At 44.4% G+C, this 25,788-nt stretch overlaps 1 protein-coding gene across 1 annotated transcript in view; it reads right to left on the bottom strand.

Annotated features, from left to right (window-relative positions):
• Window positions 1-25,788, bottom strand: part of RORA (RAR related orphan receptor A) — a 712,209-nt gene that overhangs the window by 421,229 nt on the left and 265,192 nt on the right. The window lies entirely within an intron of this gene.

Here is a 25,788-nt window from a genome sequence, read left to right as displayed (position 1 = left end):
AGATTTCAGGTCAATTTTATTCTATATATATTTTTAAAACAGTTTGGTGTCTTCACAATGAGCATGTTCTTTTTTGATATCAGAGAAAGAATTATTTTCATTTTGGAATAAAAAAGTAATTTCACTGGAAACCTTGAGTGGACAAAGAGTAGAGATCTCTTCAAATGGTTGAAATGCCTTTCTGAGGGTGTATGCACTCGGCATGCTGATCCTTCTCACCTGACTGACGAGGCAGAAAGTACTCAGCATGTGTGGACCAGTTCTCCTGGGTGCTGTCCCATCTAGCTGCCTGGTAGTTGATTCCTAAAGCAGAATGTGGGTTCTACAAACCCCGAGTTTTGTATGAGTCTTAGGGAAGCCCTCTCTGTGGGTTTTGGAATGGAGGCAAAGAACTTGGCCTATCACCAGTTGTAGCATTCATTTACCACAGCCCATCTATCTTCTTAGCAGGAAAGAGCTGATAAACATGCCACCCGTTACTACTAAATAAAATTTCTCTCAATTTTAAATACTGGCCCCTTAAATTCCTCCCTCTTCCCGCTTCTAACTACAGGGAGTATACAGGAAACCCAATCCTTATAGAATGTCAGAGTCAGGTTAGAGAACAGTCACATGTCCTGGAGAAAATAAATAATTCACAGTGGATACCAACAGAGCCTGGATTAGAATCAAGGCCTTCTAGTTGCCAGTCCTGTGTTCTCTCCACCTTCCTCACAGCCATGCCCTTGCTTTGAGCCCATGTATTTGCTCTTGCTTGGACTATTGCAATAGTCATCTAGCAGGTTTGTCCTCCACTGATCTCCTACACATGAAAGCCCGCTCCACCCTGGTACCAGAAGTTCTCCCTGAAACATTGATTTTACTATACCTTTCCTCTGAATAAATCTCTTCAAGTGTTTCTCATAGCGTTCAGGACGAAGTGCAGGCTCCTCGGCATTTCACACAAGCCTCTTCAAGATCTGGCCTAGTTCCAGCCCCATCTTCCACACTTGGCCTCCCATCTCCCGAATTCATACTCCACACGAACCAGACTGAATTATTTGTAATTCCTCAAACAGCTGATGTGCATATTTGTGCTTTTACACACATTCTTTGCTCTATGTGGAATAATCTTCTACAACTTGTATGCCCAGCAAACTCCTAGCCGTCCTTTAAAACCCAATTTCATTATCCTGGAAGCTTTCCCCAGCACAGTTAAGCTTCTGTTCCCACATGTTCCCATAGATTCTAAGGAAACGACTATAGTAGTACTCAATGATCATGGAGTGCATTTGCCTTCCCACCAGAGTGTAATTTCCTTGAGTTTGGTTTCATTCATCTTGAGAACACAGAATGACACAAAGATGTGAGTACATGCTCAATAAAATACTATGGAAAAAGAAATAATTAAATGGATGAATGAATAAATACATGAGGGAAAACATGCTGCCATTCCTTTTATTCAGACGTTATTTCTACAGGATAGAACCTTCTGGAAGGCAACAACAGGGAAAACGCCTGACACTTTAAAAGAGAGGCCTTTCAACTCAGCCATGGACCACAGTGGCACCCTGGGGAGATAGCCTTTCACACAAAATATCTGGAAATACTGCATGTTACCTTATTGTCAAGTAAAAGCGAGCTTATTCTAAGGGGCTCTCCTGTAAGTACTTAACTGAAGGATTCAATTCCTCCTTAAGTACTAACCAGCCCCTGAAAACACAAATAAAAGTCTACATTGAAAACTCATGGAAGCTGTCAAGACTATACATAGCCAGTATGCCTGCATCCCCGCCTTGGAACTGATACATGACAGGATCTCTGTAAATACTATTTGTCAAATGAATAAACAAACCATTAGTCACCAGAAATGGAGGTGTTAATACAATGGGAAGTGAAGAGCAAACGGTTCTTTGTTTTCTTGGACCCTTTAGAAATATAAAAGACTCTGAGATCATCCAGTCTGATACCTTCACTTCATAAGGGAAAAATCTGAAGCTCAAAGAGATCGATTGGCCTCTCCAGGGTCCCACAGCAAGTTCACGAATGACCTAGGGCCATGTCTGGGGCCTCTGAGGGTCTCCATTATGGCAAGCTGACTTTCTGAGCAAATCTAAAGCAACAATGGCAATCGTGCACAGAGCTCTAGGCACAGGCTTCTCTAGAAGGTGCCAGACAACAGCACAGGCTGGGTGTGAGGTACACAGCTAATCATCCCCAGAGAGGTTCACCTGCGCTTCCCCAGGTTTTTTCTTTTTTCTTTTTTTTAAAACACATCTTGAAATCTCTGGATTTCAAGAGTGTCTCAAGCCAAGAAGCAGACACATTTGTGTGCCCCCTCCCCCCTCTGCCCTCCTTTGTTCTTCTCTTTGAGCTGGGTCCACTGGAGGAGCATTGTAAGGTACCCCTGCTGGGTCTACAAGGCCCCTTTTCGGTTCAATTAATGAGCCATAAATAACCCAATGAAGGTGTCAACATACAGGGTAATTTATCATACCTTGTCAGGAGGGCGAGCCTTGTGAGGCAAACGCTCATTCACCGTCTGGTGCAACATGTTAAGATTTATTCCTGGCCAGGTCCCTCCTCCTCCAGGCGCCCCTCCCCCAAACCAAAATTTATCTTCCACAGGAATCCTCACAGGTGTGCTGCTTTGACAAATAAGCTATGAAGTCTGGTATTCATCACTGGCTGGTCTTTGTTGGGATGAAGGCAGCAGGAAATAAATTTATTTTAGAGGAAGGTACTTGTGATTCAAACATGCTCAAGGGGAACAGCGAGGTTATTTCCATCCTCCTGGTTCTGCAAGAGGAGAAAGGGAGATAATGCTAGGACAGCCTCTTTCTTCATTATTTACTGCTTGGTGGAAGCTTGGGCAGGACTTTACAGAGACGGTGCCCTTCGCTGCAATCTGGGAGCTCCAGTCACATACTCTTGGAAATGTTGGGTTAGGAAATCTTACACTGGAGTGGAAAGGACTATAAGACATCTCAGATGCTCAGAATTGCTATACCAGGAGGTTTTTCAGGTCTGCTATTCAACTTCTGGCTTCCCTTGGAGGACTGATCCTGAAATGTGAGCATGCATAATAGCCATCTGGGGGTACTTGTTAAAAGACAGATTCCCGGTTTCCCCAACTCCTTCCCTCCCAGAGATTCTGACTGAGATCTAGGGAGGACCCTATGAAGGTTTATTTTGATAAGCTCTTTTCTCTACTTGCCTTCAAGTAATTCAGCTGGATAGGATTCATGGCATACAGTTTGCATCCAGAAATGCTACTTGGAAGAAATGCTGCATCCCGGGGCTGTCTAGGGGAACATTCCACAGTGATAGACATGTTCTGCACTGACCAACCCTGTAGCTAATAATCACTTGTGGCTACTGAGCACTTGAAATGTGGCTGGTGTGGAAGTGAATTTCTTAATTTTATTTAATGGAAATTTAAGTCATCAACATGTAGTCAGTGGCTGCCATATTGGACAGCAGAGCTCTAGCAAATCACTGCATATTTCAATTCTGGAGAGCATGTACAGACTGAAAAATTCAATATGCACCTGAGATCTGATATACCAGTCTCCTCCTACTTCCCATTATTTTGCAGCTAATAAATACTGTAAGCCCTTGGGGGTGTGCCCTATTTAGTCACAGTGGAACCGGAGGAGGGAGGAGCATATCCTCCCACCTCCACTCCCAATGTCGACACAAGTGGGGAAACAGAAACATTCAATTCCTTAGGTACCTTCTATATGGGGCTGCTAGGGATGTCTTTGAGAAGAAGATATGGCCCTGGTCCTTCAGGATGAAGTCCCTTCCTTCCCAATACAGAGAAGATAAACACACAGGTGACCCAACACCAGATGGCACAGTGTGATAAAAATGTTCTAGGAAAGCCTTGGGATTGTAACAGAAAATACTTAAAGAAGCAAGGGGCCAGGAGTCTATCCTCTAGCTAATGTTGTGAACACTTTCGGACATGAGACCTTCCTTCCCTACTTTGGAATTAATGAGACAGCTTTGTATTTAATCATCTCCCATTCCCTGAGAGAATACAGACTTCTAAACCCCTTCCTTACGTGCCCAAGGTAGATTCCCCACTACCTCTGTCGTGTTGAGATGAGACCCACCCTCTATGGTCACACTTAGCATGTGTGACTGTCATTACCTACTCCCCTGCTATCCTGCAGAGACTGAGATCCATGAAGATCAGGATTGATTCATCTCTGAGCCCCAGGGCTTATTAGCCAGTGGCAGATACTGGTAGGGCACAACAGTATGAACTAAAATCCAACAGCCTCATATTTGCCTAGGTAAGGCCCCTTACGTTTTCCTTGAGGCTGCACATCAGATGGGCAAGCGGCCCCTGAAAAGCAGAAAGTATTCTGTTCTCTGATGATAACAGGACACTGGTGTTCTCTCTTAATGGTGTTGTGAGAGGGACTCCCCCCACTATATGTATACATATATTCTTAAAGGGTAGGGGACAAAAAGCCGCTTAGAAGGGTGATTGGTCAAGATCTGAGGCAGAACCCCCCCATCTGTGAGAAAATTCTGCTTGGGAACGTGAAGGGTGTGTTTGACTGCAGCAGCAGCAATGTTCACGTGGGCCAGACAGGCTCAGGAGATGTGAGGCCTTGGCAGGCGGGCTGCCCCGACCAGAGGCACAGAGACCCTGCTCCGGAAGGGAAGGGGCAGCCCACCAGCATTCACCACCCCCTCGTCACCATCAGACATCCCATCCCTGCCCAACCTCCTTTCCTAACTCACTCCCCTAACTCCCCACAGAAGAGAAACCCAGCTCAGAGCCGCAGAGCGACTGGCTCAGGAGAGGAGATGCCTGGCTCCAGCTTCCAGAGGAACAGCTCTGCCAATCTCCCAGACTCCGGGAGCTTTGCAAGTCTCTGACATTTGACTATCCTTTCTTTTCATCAAGTAGCCTTATTTTGCCTCCAGAAAACAGGCACTGGTATCAAAAGCGTTGAGGCTAATGCCAAGATTTAATGCTCCTGAGTATCTTGCACAGGGCCAAAACTGCCTCTCCTTGTGCGCGTGCGCCCCTCCCTCCCCCCCCCCCCCCCCCACACACACAATGAGAAAGGGACAGAAAGAGACAGAGATAAAGATCTACAAGAGAACTCCTTAAAGGTCACAGGGCACTGTGACTTCCTCATAACCAAATTAAGGGCAGGAAAAGAAGGGACACGGTCTGGCAAAAATCTCAACCTTCTTTGCTTTTCTGCCTTATGAATGGTTAAGAGCTTGGACTCCACACAGCTAGCCTAGATCTCCAGCTAAATATTCATTAGATCAACATTAGCTCAATGTTAGGGAACCATGTTAACCACTGTATTGGCTTAGCACTTCAACTTCATACATGCTAGGAATCCATGCTCACTTGCTGGCAGTTAGGTACTAGACTTCACCAATAGAACTGGTTCTAATCCTGAATTCTAAAGTCTATCTCGAAAAGGATACTGAATCAAGAGATGTCTTCATTAAAACAAAGATCCAGTGGTGGGGGTAGAGGACCAACTTTTATTTGGAAGAACACAGCAGTACCAGTATCTTTGAATTCACCCTGAAAAACAAACTATGGTGTATCCCTGAGTGCAAAGATTTCTCGGTACTTGAAATTTCTAAGATTACTCACAGTAGAAAAACATGAGAGACTCAAGAAGGCAAAGCTGCTTGAGCAGAGGTAAATAAAGGTGTAAGGAACGGAGGTGCCAAATTTGGATGTGGACCAAATTACATTTCCACCAGGATTCTCAGGCAACTAGTTTATAGGGGAAGGCAGATTCATGCAAAATTTGGAAAATTCTGGACCTTCCTCAAGAGAAACCAACAATTCTTTCAGAAATCACAACTGTCCATGAGTAGTTGTTCATTCGTAGTTGGGGAAACTGAGACCTCTTTAAGATCAAGTAACTAACAGGTGAGTAAAAAGAAGTTTCATCTGTTTATCTGTTACTGCCAAGTGCCAAGTTTCTCTGTGCAGAGCAAGGAAATAATTTCCATGCAACAGTTTGAGATATGCAACTTGCATTTGCCTGAAGCCATGGCACAGTCAAGTGCGGCTCCCTTCAGATCTTGCATGCTACCAGCCATTCGGCAGGGTGGGTAACTGGTTGGAAAGCCTCCCGGGAAACCACAGCTCCTGCAAATGACTCAGTAGGTGGTTCTGACTCCTCTGAGTCAGAACCAAGCCCGTGACTCAGCCCCTTGCCAAGGCTCCGTGGCATTGTTGAGATGCTCTGGGCTTGGCTAGCATGGGATATTGAGGACCTCTGGTGTTCATACATAAAGGGACGAATGTTTTCTCTGACAGGTGACCAAGAACCATGGACCAGAAAAGCAAGTGGCATCACGCAGTGACTCTTCTCTCTTCCTCTCCATCTGTGGAGAGTTTTGATGGCTTTCTACATCAGGAAACCTTTGATTTAAAGCTCAGTCCTCCTTCTTACTGGGAGCATCCAGGTTGCCTCCCACAGCCATGAATTGGTGAATACAGAAAACTTCATTCTAGCCTAGAATCTGCTGATTCCTATGGCTAGAACCCTGAGCACATCGCTTACTAATGGCCTCAAATCCTTCCCATCCCAATTTCATTCTCAGCCCAGTTGCCCTGTAGCACCATGAAGCTTACACCAACCTCCCAACCTAAACTCTCCAAGGGCTCCCCCACCTATGGAATCATGTCTACATCCTAGCCTGAGATTTGGTATTCACAGTGCCATCTATCTTTCAAGCCTCATCTTCCTCTAGTACGCTACTTTCGGCATCCTGGGCAAACCGGACCCCTGGCTCTTGTGGGACCATATGTGCTTCCCACCTCCCATGCTCTTGCAGTTCTCTTCACTGGAGATCCCTTCTCCCTACCTCTTGAAAGGCTTCCCAGATCACATGCTACCCCCTCTCCCATGAAGCTTCCCCAGATCACTCCAAGGAAGCCCCGTTGATTTCTCATACCACCCACTGTTGGCACTTTCCCACTGACATACAGCACCCTATTCCAAATTGCTGGCACTTGTGTGGATAACTTCTACCTCCTCCTGGGTGGCATACTCCAGGGGTGAGTACGGGTTGAGGAGGGAGAGGTCTTATGGTTATTTCCCATCATGCCAGTGTATGTGAATTTGCACTAATGAACAAATGAATGAATTCAGAAGATCTAGATGGATGTTCTAGAATTATCCACAGCTGTGGTATTTCGTCCCAGAGGTGGCAGCACGTCAGGAAGAAAAACCCAGCCCAGCCACAAGCTTTTCATATGGGAAAGGGCAGAAGCATTTAATGTGATCCATTCTGTTGGTCATGCAATGACTCTGGGTGTGTGCGCACAGACTCCCAGGAGCCAGATGCAGCACGTGCTTCGCAAGGGCCTAGAACACCTGGGCTCCCTCATTTCTCAATGTCAGGAGAGGCACACTGGAGTCTTGCAGCTGACAGTCTTTCTGGTAACAAAACACCTACTTAGCATGGCACCACTTCAGCTCTACACCATATGTATCAACAGGGGTGGGTCACAATGCTTTCTTGGCAGTGAGCCAGGCAGAGATTTGAGGTTTGGTTTTGCTGTGCTCCACAGGTGGCCTGGAGCTGTGTTAACAAGGCTCCTGCTTCTGTGTGACCAGCTAACAAGGAGACTGCCACCTGGCATGCCTTTGTACGTGGAGACCCTCCCCAAAACTTGTGCACCTGCCCTATGCTGACCCAGTGCCATCTTAATGTGTGGGTGGGTGGGTGGGTGGGTGCGTGGGGGGAAGAGGTTCTAAATAAAGCTCTCCTTTCCACTTGCCCTCAAGAGACTTAGACCAATGTTCTCAAACTTCAGCAAGGACAAAATTACCTGGGGAGCTTGTTAAACCAACAGATGGCTGGACCAAAACTCTGTAGTCTGGTTCCTGGACAGGACCCAGGAATCCACCTTTCCAACGAGGTCCCAGGTGATGTACCAGCTCAGGGACCACACTTTGAGAAGCACTGGTCTAGGCGATCCCAAGAAAGGCAAATGAAAGCCATCAGAGGCAGGACAAGAGGACAACAGCCTTTCTCCCTGCTGCTAGGCTCTGCCACACTAAGCTCTGCTCCCTACCCTACTACTGAAACCACCTCTCGGAAGGACTCATCTGCCTATACCATTGGCTTCATTACCTCTTTCTTGCCTTTAAAATAAACTCGAACTCCACAGCCAAGCTCATATTGACTAATCCCCAACAGTGTGCCAGGCGCTGTTTTAAACCCTTTACACATATTAACTCATTTAATCCACATAATTCTATGCAGTAGGTACTATTATTATCCCCATTTTAGAAACAATTAATCCCACAGTGAGCCCTCAGGAAATATTTTCTGAATGAATGGCTAAAGGGATGCTCATAAGCATTTATACCATGTACTACAGAAGGCTGTTTCCATGCCAAGGGAAGCCATCAAAAAGTGAAGAATTGGCTTGCCAACCAGTTATTTGTTCCTGTCCTACACCAAATAACCCGTTTGCCTGGAATTGGCTGGATATTCTGGCTTTGTGTAGACATCTCCTAGCTGGGAGGAAAGCCAGAGTTAATCCTTCACAAAGGGTTGTTTAATAATAACCAGAAACTGGAGAAGAGCAGAAAGGAACACGATGATCCCACACAACCCGAGGAAAATGGACTGCTCAAGCTCATGGTTTCATGCTGCCAACAAGGGCCCCTGGTACAGCCTGAGGTTTCTTAATTTTTATTATAAAAATAGAACATGAATATGTCTCTCCTGATTATCACCACCAATGCACCGGCAAAAACATCTCGAATGCATATTACTCTAATGCAACACTAATGCTTACATTGGCACAGAAAACCAGGTCATCTTTGAAAGTCTATAAATGGACAGCCCTCTCTGTCTATTACTTATTTATGTTTCCTGCCTTTTGCTTAACCAGCCTTGAGGCCCAAACAGAGAAAACACACCATACATAAAGCTACCAGTACAGATAAATAAAACATCAGACTCAAACTGGTAGATTTATCCTTCACTGCTTTGGAGAGAGTGGACTTCACGAGCTACATTTTGCACAGATGATCAGCAAAATGCGACCCTTTGAGACCAGGGGCAAGCAGTGTGGTCTTCCCAGAAGATACTCAGCTTTGCCCTTTTTGGAAATATTCTTGTTTGCTGTGGATGAAAGACAATGATGGCAAAGTGGGTTGAACCCAAATGTCTTTAAGTTGGGTAAACCGACACTGGTGCTGAATTCATCACCAGCTCAAGTTTCTGGGTTACCTCCAAGGGTTTCCCCACATGGCCTGCCCTGCAGTTACGCAGCCTTAGAGTTCACCATGGCAATACTAGCCATGAGGAAGTCTACACGTGAGAAAGTCACCAGAACACCCATGCAAAGTTCCAGCAGAAAGACAGCTATGTCAGATTGAAGCCTAAGGGATGTCGCTGTGGTATCTAAGACCCTGAAGGAAGTCCTCTTGGGCAAAGGGCAGATCCATCTCTGGGAGCAACATCATGTGACTCACTCCTTACAGGTTTCCTTTTAGCTGCTCACAAAAGCCCTCTCTTAGCTGGAACACACTAAGTTACTCTCCTCCAATTCTCGGCTTAGCCTCGTGCTAGGCAACCCGTGGAGTGGCTCTGTTGGAGGGATCTGGTGTTATTAGCAGTACGGGGGTATGTTTCCAGAAAGAGCCTGCCTGGAGAAGCAGAGGGCATTCCTTAGGCACCTGTCAGGCCTTCAGCCTCTGTAGCTACAGAAGTGAGAACGTCTGCCTCAGCATTCTCCCATCAGCACCTCTACCACCTTGTACCTCAAATGAGGATCACAGCAGTTCTGTCACCCCTGAAAGCACCTGTGTGGCGTGACCAATATAGATGGCTCTGCCTTAGCAACAGGCACTGCTCTTGACCATGAAGTGGTCAAACAAGAACATGTTTGTTCTCAACATGCTTTTTTTTTCATGCGCAGAGAATCAAGTATCTCTTAGCTAGTTAGAAAAAGGAACAAACAGGTGATATTGATGAAAGGTGTTTAGGCAGGGCAGGGAAAGATAGAAATCTCCAGATGCCAAAGACTCTGTTTCTGAAACCACTTCAATAAAGATTCAACACTGTGTTGAGGTGGCTATGCTTATTAGATCTTATGTTCTGTGATGGGAAGAATGTGTATTTTACATTTTTCAACTAATAATAGCAATTGCAAACATTTACTTATTACGTGCCAGACAATGTATGGAGTGCCGTTATGTTGGATTATGGATATGGAAACTGAGGCACCAGCTGTCAAATGGCAAAGCTTAAATTAAAACCAGTGGACTTCCCCTTCCGCTACTCAGCCCTTCGCTGAGCTCAGAGGAATGCTACGCCCAGCATAAGCACTCTCTGAATACTTCTAGATGGTCAGCACTGAGCTTGAATATGGTAGTTGCTCAAGAGTATTTCCTATCTGAGTGATTATTATTGTTCATTTCATAAGGGCTTTATCTTGGTGAGAAAGGACTCACCCTCATCTAGCTGGAAAGCCAAGTTCTTCCAAGCTTGGGGAAATCCTGCTTCATTAAACCCATGAGTTACTAAGCAACACAGGAAAAGCTTATCACAGATTTCCTGAAACTGGGTGTGACCATTTCATTCCAAGCCTTGCTAATTCAGTCTGTACACACTGGGGACAGAAAATGTATCGTTGGTTCTTAGAGCCCATTTGCATAGGTGACTTCTCCAATTCTCCCAATTCCAACTGAGGTCTTCATAACCCAGTAGAACCTAGTACCACTACAGGCAGCAAGGCGCACCCAAGAGAGGTCCAAACCAGAGAGTTCCGAGCTACAGCTTGAGCCTAGGTTCAAGTCTCAGCTCCAACCAATGTTACTGTTTGCATGACCTCGAGCAAATCACCGAACCACTATGACCATCTGTGTGTGATCTAACTGGTAAAGGGGGGATGATATCTGTAATAATGTGACATAAATCCACATGCCTGAGACGTTCACAATTAGGATCAATCAAGATATTCTATACGGAAACACGTACGAGTATAAATAACAATAAAAGTGATGACAACAAACATCTCTTCATTGCATCTTAGGTCCCAGAACCCCATTAAGTACGTATTAATATCTCTATTGCTGGTGACAAAGCAGGGGAGGCTTACAGAGAAAATTAGCAGAGGGAGAACTTGAACCCAGGTTTTCCTAACTTGTGCATTTTCAGCAGAGTTGATATCACCCCCAAGAAGGTAAAAACTGGTTCTTGCGGTCCAAAAAATCTTATTCTTTTTATGTAAAAAGACAAATATACATACAGCACGAAAACAAATACACACTACTTCTGGGGCGCATGGGTGGCTCAGTTGGTTAAGCGTCTGACTTCAGCTCAGGTCATGATCTCACAGTCCATGAGTTCGAGCCCCACGTTGGGCTCTGTGCTGACAGCTCGGAGCCTGGAGCCTGCTTCAGATTCTGTGTCTCCCTCTCTCTCTGCTCTTCCCCTACTCATGCTCTGTTTCTGTCTCAAAAATAAATAAAAACATTAAAAAATTAAAAAAAAAAAACAAATACACACTATTTCTGTGACACTAAAATTTCATGGGGAGGACAATTAGGAAAAAACAATACCTAAAAAGGCTCCTGAGAAAGCAACAGTCAACAACTTCAGAGATACAGGTCTAACTTCACTATATCATTCCATTTCCCATAATTAATGGAGGTTATTATTAATACCATGCCATTAGGCTTCTACAAGGAAAGTCTGTATGCTGGGTTCAAACATGGTCCCAGAGAAGGTGGTGGCCACTTTAGTTGTCACTGTGGATCGTCTAGCATAGAGGCCATGTACAAATAATTAAAATACCTCCACATTTAAATTCCACAGGGTAAATCTTCTATCAACCAAAACATAAGATTAATGCATCCCCAATGCTACCCACCCTCTAACCTTGATGATACATATTTAGATCAATATCCAAAAAAAAAAAGGAAAAAATCATTTAGACATTTTAAAATATTGGTAAAAAATAAAAAATAATTGAGTGTACTTAGAACATTATTATAATTCCGCCTAAACCTTCCAATGGGGACATGGATTGCTCTCTCTCCTCTGGCTAGTGGAAAAACTGGAGATTTAGGCACTAATTCCAACCAATATCTGTAGATTCAAAGAAAAGCAACCGGTCCATCCCACACTTCTGAAGTGAAGCACACGCTTTCAGAAACATGTAGAAGTCGAGTTACCGGCAATGGTTTGACCAGCTGTATTCGCTCAGGCCACCGTCCATTGGTCCATTTCAACTTGCTAAGTCTGGCTTGCCTCTTCCCGCTCTCTCAGACCTCCTGGCGAGGCATTCCAGCTCCTGATACCCACTATGGCCTCCCCACCCTCACTTTCCCACTATGTCCTTAGCTCGGTCTCAGAGACCATTCCACTCACGGATTCGCCCAGTTCGTTTATTTTATCGTATTCGACCAACAGCGGTCCTGCCATCACAGCGAACCGGACATTCTGTTCACAGGGTGGCTCTACTTCCCTAGTCCTCAGACTAGGCCTCAAGTCCCTTCCATCCTGGCCAGCCTCGGCCAAACTTCCCACCGGAGGGGGGAGCCGGAGAGGAGGGGCGCGCAGTCATCAGGGACTTGCGTTTGTACAAATGGCCTGTGAGGCTTTCTTCTGACTGAAGCACGGCAGGGGCGCACGTGCTCACTTGTACCGCCGGGCCGGGCTGGGCCTGTGGTGGCTGCAATAATCAATCCAGTTGCCATAGCGGCCGTAAGTGTTCATTTACCACTACGCGACCTGGAGCTATAATATATTATGCCTTTTGCCAGCGGGAGCCGTGCCAGCTGCAGCACGGGGCGGCCGTGTCGGCCATCAGTCACCACTCTCCTTCACAACCTTTTGTTCCCCGCTCATTACGGTGAATTATAACAGGGGACAGCACATTTTTCAGGAGAGTCTCTCCCGTTCGCTCTAAGCGCTAACTCATCCCGGGTTGTTCCAAGTCGGCTGCGCTAGCGTGGGACGGTGTTGCCCACGGGTCTTCCCTCTTGTCCCTCTGCGAGCACTTGGAATGGGTGAAAAACAGACCGGGGGGGGGGGCGCTTTTCCACAAGGCAGGATAAAAAGCCACTCAACTCTCTTTACTATCAATATTGGATACTGCATTTTGTTGCACTCTGCCATGTCCCTGAAGGCCTGTCCCGATGGCAAATGACATCATAGCACACTAAAGAGGCCACCATGTCAGCTTCGGGCTCTGGGTTACTACTTTGAGATGAGGAGATCACTTCCAGAGTCACCGATGGGAGGAAGAGGAGCAGTACCACCAGCCCAACAGCCGTTTTTGAAAATGTTTCTCTGTAATAGTGAGGACAAACACCTAAGACCACACAAATCAGAGGATCAAGATATTAAGTCAGGAGGAGAAACCAAGGATACAACCGTGAGCTGACACGATTCCTGAGAGCCCCCAAATGGAAGCCATCCGGTCGCAGTCAGGTGGTGAATGGATAAACGGATTGTGTGTCCTATGTCCTGTATACCGGGGAAAACGACTCCAGCAATCAAAAGAAACAAAATATTAATATGCAACTACAACATGGATGCATCTTAAAAACATTACGCTAAGAGAAAAAAAAGTTGGACCACAAAAGCCCATGTACTACATGATTTCATTTATATGAAATTCTAGAAAAAAGCACAACAATAGTGACAGAAAACAGATCTGTGGTCGCCAGAGGCGAGGAGGTAGGGGAGGGAATTGAGAGCACATGGGCCCGAGGGAGCTTTTTAGGATGAGGAAACCGTTCTATATATTGACTGGTGGTGGTTATAGGGCTGTACACAATTACCAAAATTCATCAACATGTACACTTAAAGCTGTTGAATTTTACTGTATATAAGTGCTATCTTAATAAAGGGAAGCAGGAAAAACAAACAAACAAAAAACAGAAGAGCAAAGATTGTTAATGGAGGGGAATTGCCCTGACTGCTTCCTCTGTGACAGCTCTCTAAGAAAGAAATGGTAGTATACAGGAAAATGAGTTACACTCATAATGTAAAAAGGAACAAGCCACCCTTGTGAACCTGACCTTCAGAGACTAAACACTTTGTAATCTCTGCAGTATGGTGATCACCTATACGCCACCACCGTGAAAGAAAAGACCAGCCAGTTTCAGCTCCACTTCTGGTTAATTCCAGCTAGGTCTAAAAAGCACTAAATGCTGGAGTAAATAATTAACCAGAGATGTGATCTCAAGCATGTGGTTTTCACCTCCCTGGGCTTCAAGGGTTTTGTGGTCTCTAAAAGTGAAAGAGTTGGACATAACGGCTCTTAAAGATTTTAAATGCTGTAATTGTGCCATACTTTGATCTCTCCAAGTTCTTTAATGAGTTGGCACCTTACGATCCCACTTAGCTCTTGGGATCCCCCACTTCACCTCCAAGTTAAATCTGGCTAGTCTTAATGTCAACATTTTGTAAAATGGGGTAAAGGGCTCTAAGACACTTGGGGGAAGATTAAGCCATGGTCAACAGGGGACCCTAATGATATGGTACTTCCCAGGCTGATGCTGATGTTCCCTTCTGGACAACAGCAGCCAGTTTTTGTGATGCTCTTATCCAGAGGTGCTTTTGGAAGATCTCCAGTGACTTCTCTGCTTTATTTTTAGTTCCTTGGTGAGTACTTACTTTGTAGCCCAAGAAAATGTTCAGATCTTAAGATGAGGCTTTTTAAAAATTGTTTATTTATTTTGTGAGACAGAAAGAGCGAGTGGGGAGAGGGGGAGAGAGAGAACACCAAGCAGGTTCCAAGCTCCCAGCACAGAGCCTGACATGGAGCTTTATCTCACAAACCATGAGATCATAACCTGAGCTGAAATCAAGAGTTGGACACTTAACCTGAGGCACCCAGGTGGCCCTTAAGATAAGCACTTTTTAGGTCACTTTTTTTTTTCAATTATGAGTCATTCAACACATTAACATCTATAACCCCAAGACTCCCTCTCATCATTGATTTATGTTTTTCTTCTCTTCAAAGATACTGGAAGTAAGGAAGGACTTCAAATGTTTGCTCCTGAGAAAAAAACGATGGGAAACCCCAAAACCAGTGACTAGCATTTCAGTTATTGCCAAAGCAGTTTTTACAAAGTTAATCACTGATTTTTGCATCATTCACCAGTCCAGTGAATGGGTATACCTCCTAAGCATAAAACCTGCTACGTCTTTGAGCAACCCCTCCTTCCTAAAAGGCTGAATAAAAACTTAATCCATAGTATCTTGTGAAGATTCCTCTTAATTTTCCAGAAGCAGTGATTTTTTTTTTTTTAAATTGAGGGGTCTGGCCAGAAACTACAATACCAGCAAAAAGCATAGCTAATGGTAAAATAACTATTTATGGAGCCCCTAGTAATGGTCAGGTACTCTGAGCACAGTGGATTTTTCAAACCTTCTAACTGGATGTAGAAACTGCGTTGTAGTGAGTTCATGTCACAAGCTCAAGGCCACCCAGCTTGTAAGCAGCAGAGCTCAAATATACACCCATGTCAGACCAAATCCAAAATCAATGCTCTTTCCCCTATTGCTTATTTGCAAATATGAGAACCAGGCTTCTGTTTACATTTCTATTCACAAGGCTCATTACGTGTGTTAAGCAAGATGTTCTGCAATTATTTGCCCACAAATAAAAAAGGTATGTGTTTAGGGTTCTCATGTCTTGTACTTTGCTTCACATTAGTGATGTAGCCTCAGGCACACATTCATGTAAGCAGTGACCTGTAATCCGTTTGTAAGATTATCCGTTAAAATAATTTCCCCGTTACCGATGATGCTTAGTGCGCAGCTGTTAGAACACGGTACACACCTTTTGTGCTCATACACACCAACACTTAAGTTTTCTCTGTACCCTGGGTCTATCCACCTCTAAGACACTCACTGTCCTTCATCTTGAGATTTATGTGCACAAGTGATAACAGAGACATACAGCGGGGCGGGGATGGGGAGGCCAAAGAAAGCTCAGCATAACGAGAGAGAAAAAGACACAAAAATTCACGACTCCAAGGTTGGACCCTGCTGCCCTTACACATTATGGAACAAACAAGGCTAATCACATTATCAAACCCACAGAGCCCTTTTAGAGTTTAAATAGCAGCTCACTGAAGGCCAAATGTATTATATTTTCTTGTAGTATGATTGAATAACAACTTTTGTTCTCAACGTGCACTCTCTTTTGCTACTGCTTCACCCAAATGGAGATAACTGGAGATACAGGGTACATGTAGCCATCTTTGCTGCCTTGATGCCCACATCCAAGCTCACAAAGTTACACACAGCAGCATCTTCGGAGTTTGAGACCTGCCAGTGGTCGAGAAAGAAAGGTGCCTTTGCCACAGTGTTGTGAGGAAAACAGCCCGTCAGGTTCTGTAGGACACTTGAAAAGGGGACTGACTGCCAGGCTTAGAATCTGATTTTTCACGTTCCTTCTATTTTTCACATTTTGAATTAGCTTAAGAGCGTCATTTCTGATCTATTCCATCTTGTTCTGGCTCTCGTCGTCACTTTTCTGAGGAGCTCTTATGCTTTGCTGTAATCAAGGTCATACTTTAAAAGGGGTGTTATTTCTTGATCAGGATTCTGAGATGATTATGTTTTCAGTGGGAAGGTTCAGCTACTGTCTCAGAGGACAGGGCTAATGAGGGCAAGACTGAAGGCCCACCAAGGGCCTGAAACAGTCCCTATTCTCCATGTATGACATTTTTAACCGCAGCTGGCTATCTCGGGGACCCGGCAAGTGTGTCTATAACACGAGGATAAATAGATCACCGCCGCTCGCTAAACAAACCATAAAACAGAGAGGCCTTTGCCGCGGTCGATTGGCCGACCATCACGGTGAAAGGAAAACCACACACACACACACACACACACACACACACACACACACACACACTCAAGGTCATCCAGCTGTCAGGGAAATCCTATAAACTGAAGCATTGCAACACAGACTGAACATGAGAAGTACCTGGGGAGCTTTAAAAATTCCTAAAGCCCAGCCCCTGCCACTCCCATTCCCCAGGAGTCTGATTTGGAGCTGAGATGGGGCTTGGGCCTCAATATGATTTAAAAGTCCCCCAGAGATTCGCATGCACAACTAGAACGAGGCACCCTGCTCTAGACCCAGCCGGCCTCTGTGAATGCTGCACCAGGCACTCGGCACATACTGCTTTCACGGTCACAGCCGTAGGTGGATAAATCCCAAATCGGTGCATGGTAAACAGCACTGCCCAGATTTCCTGAATCCCGTATTTCTAGAGGGCAGGAAACCATTTCCAATGGGTGTCCCTGCAAAAGGCTAGAAATATGTCAGCAACAAGAGTAACACTTAAAACCGCATGCCAGACTCCGTGGCCGAGGGTGCTCCAGGCCCGAGGTGGTCTGAGCCCCCACTGACAATGACCTGGGTTTAGCACCAGGCAGACAGATCATCAGCGCTTCCACGGGGTCCACCGCTCGGAGGTGCAACAGATGCTCGAGAGGAGCACGATATATAGAATGAAACACAACCAAAGCAAACATCCCACTTTGGCTTTAGGACAGAAACTGCCCAGAGCTGGTCGGCTTACAGGCAGAGGGGAGAAAGGTTATTGCTGGATATATGCAGCGAATTCAGCAAGTGGGAGCTGGGGTGGACAGAAACCTATAAAGTAGCATTTGCCTCCCCACACTCACTTTGAAAATCCAAGCTCATCATCATATAAACCGCATGTCATGGGGGGAAAATGGGAATTCTCATGTCTCTTTTTTAAGGGAAATACGTATTGCAAGGTTCCTGCTGGAGGGGAGCTGGGCACCGCAGGACTGACATCTCTGGGGACGGAGAAGAACGTTGGCTCCCTACATTCAGGCGGGTAGTGCCATCTGGCCAGCACATGGCTGGCTCGCCTCCAGGAGACAGTGGCTTGCCTGAGCTCCTGTCAGGGGAAATGTTGTTATATCGTGGCTGCTGCAGATGAGAAGGTGAGGGAAAGAATGAGGCTCTCCAGGCTACAGCCGCCAAGAACAGAGCTACTTAGAAGAAATGAGGCTCCTCACTGTTCAGGGAGAAAAGGAGCTCTTTCTTAAATTCCTTCCATTTAATACTCACCCCTCCCCCACTCCCCAGCAACATACACAAAAAGATGTTCCGTCAAGAAGTGTTAGCAGACATGAAGAGATACAGTCAAACCTGTATTTGGGAAAAGGGGAAATGACTGGTTCAGGCGAGGGGCATTTCCTTGGCAAAGGAAGACAATTCACACTTAGATGAGCTCTGCTCATCCAAGACAGTGCATGTGGCGAGGCCTGAAATCACGAGGTCACCTCTGTCTGTGAGGAAGACGGGACCACCTAAAGTCACCTCATCGGCCAAAAGAGCCAGAGACAAAGTTGTCTACCCAGTTTCTACTCCATGAGACCAACTGGGTCTGAATCCTGTCCCTTTTCGCCCAGGAAATGGTGATCATGAGGTCACCCAGCAGCTGGACACTTTGAAGACTCAGGGGTATATAGCAGGGTCCCCACTTTGAGTTCAAGGAGGGCTCACCCTAGGATTCAAGCAGGTCTGGAAGAGAGGTGACACTTGATGTGAGTTACACACAGCATGAATCGAAGAGCCTCCAGGATGGCAATCTATTTTCCAAAGGAAGAGTGAATCAAATACACCTTTTGAGACTGGGCCAGGATCAGGGAAAGGGGTGATTCTGAGTCGAGCACTTCATTCTTTGCCCCAACTGTCATGTGCCTCATGGGAGAACAGCCACGACTGCATGGTTGACTAGAAATGAAATAAAAAAAAAAGAACGATTTCCCAAAAATCATGAATGGCACCTAGCAAAAACAAGGGCATCTTGGCTGCTTTGCTGCTGGCAGGCTCAGTGGTGGGAGCTGGTACCTGAGCAAGGATACTGGCACGAAGTACAATGGTGATGGCCATTTTGAATGCCAGGGCACAAAGTCTCAAGGCCCTTGGAGCAGCCATCTGTGGGCATCAGAAGTCGACAGGCAGCAGCAACACCACCCCCACAGTCACCCATAGGCATCTCTGGTGGTAGATGATGTTTTACTTGGATATTAGGTCCACACTGCTATATTTCAGCATCAACAGCTTCAGACAATGTCACCACTAAGAGCGATTGGTAACATGAAGGCAGCCAAAATGACCAGGTTGCCTGAAATATGCCACAAGATTAAAAAAAAAAATCGGGGAAGGGGAGGAATTAAAGTTCTTTCCAGAATACGTGGGAGCAAAACTATTTGCAGACCCTATTTTTTATTCCCAGGCAAATATGACCCAAGAAATACAAGTCACTAGTGTTAAAGAAGAAAAATAAAACTGAACGAAAACACTTGTCTCCTTTTCCTTGTGATGCAAATGCGAGGCATCATCCATTTAAAAGAACCAAAATCCATTTCTTCTTTCCCCTCCAAAATGCCAACACTTACAAAGGAGTTATAGGAGTCACTTCTGGAAGGCAAAATACTCTCCATGGTTCATTACCTCAGCCACTAAACTAATAGTCACTAAAAATAGATGAAGTTCTCAGCTAGTGCTAGCCTCTGTCAGGGATAAGTAACAACAACACTTAATTTATGCCAGACATTTTAACATAAGCAACCTCGTTTAATCTTATGACCTCACTGTGACAAGCAGCATTTATTCCTACTTTAAAGATGGGAAAATTGAGGCTTAGAGAGGTTGAGTGGCTTGGCCAAGATCATCCAAATATTAAGGGACAGAACCAGGTCACACACTTGGATCCAATTGTAGCTCCAGATGCTTTTCATCCCCTACAACCATTCCCCCATGTTGAGTACAAAGACATGTCCCTACTTACTCCCTGCTTTTAAGAAACGCTATTAACCCCTTATTGGACAGAGCACTTGCAAATATCTTCTCTCGCTCCATGGGTTGCCTTTTCATTTTGTAGATGGTTTCCGTTGCTGTGGGGAAGGTTTTAAGTTTGATGTAGTCCCAGTAGTTTATTTTTGCTTTTGTTTCCCTTGCCTGAGGAGACAGATTCGGAAAAATATTGCTAAGGCTGATGTGTAAGACGTTACTTCCCAAGTTTTCTTTTACAAGTTTTATGGTCTCAGGTCCTACATTTAGGTCTTGAATCCATTTTGAGTGTATCTTTGTGTATGGTGAAAGAAGGTGGCTCAGTTTCACTCTTCTCCATGTAGCTGTCCAGTTTCCTCACCACCATTTATTGAAAAGATTGTCTTTTCCTCATTGTATATTCTTCCTCCTTTGTTGTAGATTAATTGACCATGTATGCGTGGGTTTATTTCTGGGCTCTCTATCCTGTTCCATTGATTGGTGTGTCTATTTTTCTGTTAGTACCATACTGGGGTTAATATCCAAAATATATCAAGAACTCATACAACTCAACACCAAAAGAATAATCCAATTAGAAAATGGGCAGAGAACCTGAAGAGACATTTTTCAAAAGAAGACATACAGATGGCCAACAAACATATGCAAAGATGCTCAACATCACTAATCATTAGGGAAATGCAAATTAAAACCACAATGAAATAACACTTCATACAGTCAGAATAGTGAGCATCAAAAAGACAAGAAATAACAAACGTTGGCAAGGAAATGAGAAAAGGGAACTCTCATGCACTGTTGGTGGAAATGTAAATTGGTGCAGCCACTGTAGAAAATAGTATGGAGGTTCCCCCACCCCCCAAATTAAAAATAGAAATACCATATGATTCAGTAATTCAACTACTGGGTATTTATCTGAAGAAAACAAAAACACTAATTTGAGAAGATGTATGCACTCCTATGTTGCCTGCAGCATGATCTACAGCAGTCAAGATACGGAAGCAAGCCAAGAGCCTACTGGCAGATGAAAGGATAAAGAAGATGTGAGACAGACAGACACACACACACACACACACACACACACACACACACACACACGAATATTACTTAGCCACAAAAAGGAATGATATCTTGCTATTCGAGATGTCATGGCTGGACCTTGAGGGTACTGGGCTAAAGCGAAGTCAGTCAGGCTGAGAAGACATGTACCACATGATTTCACTTACATATGGACTCTAAAAACAAAACAAACAAAATCAGAAAGATTCAAATGCAGAGAACATACTGTTGGTTGCTAGGAGGGAGGTGGGTGGGGAATGGGTGAACTAGGTAAATAAAGTGGATTAAGAGGTCCAAGCTTCAATAATAAAATAAAGAGGTTGTAGGTGTGTAAAGTACAGCTCTAGGAATATAGTCAATAATACTGTAACAACTCTGTATGGTGACAGATGCTAAGTATACTATTGTGGTGACATTTCACAATGTCTATAATTGTTGAATCACTATGGTGAAACTGACATAATATTGTATGTCAACTATACATCAATAAAAAAAGAAGTCAAGAGACCCAAACTCATGTAAACAATTAGAAACCAGAGCTTGGTTGTATTTTCCCCTAGCTCCAAAAGACGGGTGCTAAGGGGAATGATACCGTAATTCAGGCAAGAAGAGATCAATGAAGGCTGCGATTGTCAGAGAGTTGTTCTAGGGAGGGTGAGATATGAGAATTTTAATAGGCAAACAGAGAGCAGGCAGGGTTGAGTTGAAGTGTATTCCGAGCACTGAAGGAGAAGAAATATGAGCGGTCTTTCTAAGCGGAACCAGCACTATAATACAGGATAATGGTGCTGTCCACTCATTCATTCTCTTACAAAGATCTGCGAAGTCCCTACCATGTGCCAAGAGCTTTGCTACACCCAGGAGGACATGCATCTAAGTCATGGTCTCTCCCTCGAGAAGCTCCTAGCCTACTGCAATGAGGCAGCTGAACCCCACGTGATCCCCAGGCCAGCCAAATTGTCTCGCACCATCCACAATGAAAACGCTGCAAGCTGCCAGTCCAAATCTTGCTTGGCTTCTCCAGTTAGGCTGTTTATCAGCACTGCCTCACAGAGATAAAACCTCTCAATATAGAGCTAAAGGGGAAAAAACTCAGCATGTAAAAATAAACTGCCCAAATAGTGTTCCCTCGCCGCTGTATTTGGCATCCAGTATTACTACACACCAGAGAAAGCCACACAGCTCTGGACTTGCTCACAGAGCAGCTGTGAAGTGTGGGGACACAAAGCACCAACACAGAGACCCCTCCGCTCCTGTTCTAACTGCTGCAGCCTCATCTGAACTCTGGAGCTAGACTAGACGCTCCGCCGCAGGATACAGATCGAGGGGATGCTCTTTAACCTCCTTGTCCCATGGTGCCGTGTTGCACTTGCCACAGATCCCACAGTAGGGTGTTAGAGACGGCACTGACACACTCCCACCCACCTTCAGCGTAATATTTCCCGCTCGGCAGCTCCTTACATCTTTATCTGAACTTGGTTTGTAAGTGAAATCAACTGATAAAGCTTCCATTTCATACCATCTGCTGTGTGCCATCAACACTGGTTTTGCAAAAGGGACGAGAAGGATCTTTTAAGACTATGGGAATGTTCAGGACAGTTTCAAGCTCTGTAGGCTAGAAGGTGAATCTTGACTCCAAGAGTTTCTGGGCACACTCAAAGGGGAGACTTTCTATACACACCTAAGGGTAGGACTCTAATCCTCCTTAGACATGGATGATAAAAGCTTTTGCTTTGTTGAGGCTACGTTTTATGAGGAGGGTCCTTATTTGGATTTGCTACCCATCACTTATTGACCTGTGTGTCTTCTAGATTTAATGCCACTTCTTCTGGAACATTCTTCTATGACTCCTCAGGGAGAACTAGTTATTTTCTCTTGGGAATCTCAAGTACTTTATGAGTCTTATTTAGCTCTTATCACATTCTGAGGCAAATGATGAGCTCTTTGAGGGAACGGACCAGTTTCGCTTCTCTTTGCGACCATTCAGTAATTGGCACGTTTTAATTCAATCGGTAATTACTGAAAAAATTGGGCATTTCTCTCCCTTTATTTCTTGCATTGACTTGCCGTATCTATGGGGGTTTCACATTTTTTTTTCCATTTTTTAAACTTTATTTATTTTGGTAGAGAGAGAGGGGCAGAGAGGAGGGGCAGAGAGAGAAGGAGAGAGAGAAACCCAAGCAGGCTCCGCATTGTCAGCAGAGAGCCCGATGTAGGGCTTGAAGTCATGAACCATGAGATCATGACCTGACCTGAAATCAAGACTCAGGCACCCAACCAACGGAGGCACTGTGACACCCCTGGGTTTTACATTTTTTAAAAACAGTCTTCATTTGTATGTATTAAGTGTATTATTACAATTGCTAGGATTTTAGATTAAGAACTATTAACACGATTCCACAATACATCTAAAGCCTATGTTGGTTATATATTCGATTCTCAATACATTTTATTTGTATTAAATTTTTTTAATGTTTATTTTTTTTTGAGACAGAGAGAGACAGAGCATGAATGGGGGAGGGTCAGAAAGAGGGAGACACAGAATCTGAAACAGGCTCCAGGCTCTGAGCGGTCAGCACAGAGCCTGACGCGGGGATCGAACTCACGGACCACGAGATCATGACCTGAGCCAAAGTCGGCCGCTTAGCCGACTGAGCCACCCAGGCGCTCCTCGACTCTCAATACATTTTAGCTGTTGAACTGTTATCATATAGAAGTTTAATTGGACATTGACTTTACACCTTCAAGATTCCTGGTGCTAACTGTCATGCAATTATTTTCAACAAGATGTTAAATACTCTTGTGAATTCAACACAAAGTAAGAACTCACATTTCTACAGTGAGAAGGATTTCATGAACTGTTTTCACCAAGTTGTGACTGCTGCACATTGCTGGTAAAGCAGTGGAGGCTCACCCAGTCTGTCAGAGACTACAGAGGAAGCTCTTAGTTAGGGGCATGAGTCTGTGGCCCAAGCACTGGAAGTCACGGGTATGAGGCCTGGCTCTTTATTAGACATAAGGTCACGAACAAGTTATCTAAACTTTTGGATGGGCAATTTCTGCATCTACAAGATGGGATAATAACCCTTGTCATTGAAGCCCAAGGCCATGAAGCCAGGATGTATCTGAAGGAGGATGGGACCCAACCAAGAATCCCAACTTTCAATCCTGACAGTCCCGATGCCTCTCTAGTTCTTCCTTGTGGCACTGTTTTTAGTTTATCCATTTTGTTTATTCCATTGAGAACAGAACAGTTTACATACATATACTCTCCAAAGGGGCCAGAGGACGTCCAAAATTACAATAATGGTAGGCAAGCTTTTACGTAGGATGGTGCATTACTGAAAACAGAAAATCAGAAAACACATTGTAATCACTGGCCCCATTTTAAACAAGATTGCTTTACATGGTTTTGTTTTCTTTCTTGTTAGATAATTTCACCAGCAGGTTTATAACAGAAAGAAGCAGGGGAAGGAGATTCTCTGGCTGGAAATTTGATAGCATTATGTTCAGTGATGAATAGAAGTATTTCTCTTATTTTGATCATGCCTTGCCCACAGTATGAACTCGATAAACACTTGTTCAATCGAATTATTATCACAATAGCTTGTTGCCTTTTTTTTCCACTAAGCAATAATAACTTTCATTTGTATAATGCTTTATAGCTTACAAAGCACATTCTTCATGTATTACCATTTTATCCTCACAGCAATTCCAAAAGGGAGATATTAATTTCTTCATTTTACAAAACAGGAAGCAGAAGCCCAGGTAAGTTGGATAATGTGCCCAAGGTCAAAATTACTCACAAGGTGTTGGCCTGTTAGGAAAACAATGACAATTTAGAAGAAAACTGGTCTTTCAAGGGAAGAAGTATAGGAGAGCGGTTTAAGAGTAGGGGCTTTGTAGGACACCTGAATGGCTCAGTTGGTTAAGCATGTGACTTTGGTTCAGCTCATAATCTCGCAGTTAGTGGGGGTTCATGGGTTTGAGCCCTGCATCTGCTTGGGATCCTCTGTCGCCCCTCTCTCTGCCCCTCACATGTTCCCTCTCAAAAATGAAAAAACATTAAAAAAAAAAAAGAGTGGAGGCTTTGAACACCAACTGTCTAGGTTCAAATCTTGCCTCTACTATGAACCAGCTCTGTGACCAGGCACATGTTATGTAAATATCCCATATTTCAGTCTCCTGTGGGAAACAAAATTAACAATAGTAGCTACCTTGGAGTGTGTTAGTCAGGATGACTTGGGTAAAGTGCTTGGCATTTACTACGTACCCAATGCAAGGACTCAATAAATAGTAACTGCCATTGTTATTATAATTACTCCTCCTATCCTGGGAAAAGTAGCTTATCAAGTCCCATCATCTCTTCAACCACCAAATATATAGCCAGTCTATCAGAAATTGTAGAGGGAACTAGGAGTTAGAGCCATGAATCTATGACTCAAACACTGGAAGTCCTGAGCCTAAGTCCCATTCTTGATCAGATATGAGGTCATGAACAAGTTATCTAAACTTTCTGATGGTCAATTTCTGTATCTATAAAGTGGGCTAATAACCCTAGTCACATCAGCCCTATAGTATTGCTGTACAGATTAAATCAAGTGAGATCTGCAGAGAAGGTGCCATAAAGTCTATAAGGTATGATACAAACGGCTTCATGTATTTTTCATGCATTCCATCCACCCATTCATTCATAGACTGTTAGCAGCATCCTTGCCAAGCGCCAGCCACTGCACTAAAGAGTGGTGATTCAAAAGTGAGTTAGGATCGCAGGGGAGACAGACACGCACAATGATAAATGACTGACTATACTATGATATGAATTCAAGTCAGGTATTATTACAATGTGCCTATTACTGAAATAGATACCGTGGGGGCTACACGAGCACTTAAAAAATGTGAACACAGCCTACGAT

Source organism: Panthera tigris, chromosome B3 (assembly GCF_018350195.1).
Source record: "Panthera tigris isolate Pti1 chromosome B3, P.tigris_Pti1_mat1.1, whole genome shotgun sequence".
Classification (NCBI taxonomy): domain Eukaryota; kingdom Metazoa; phylum Chordata; class Mammalia; order Carnivora; family Felidae; genus Panthera; species Panthera tigris.
This window is presented reverse-complemented; position numbering and strand designations above follow the sequence as displayed.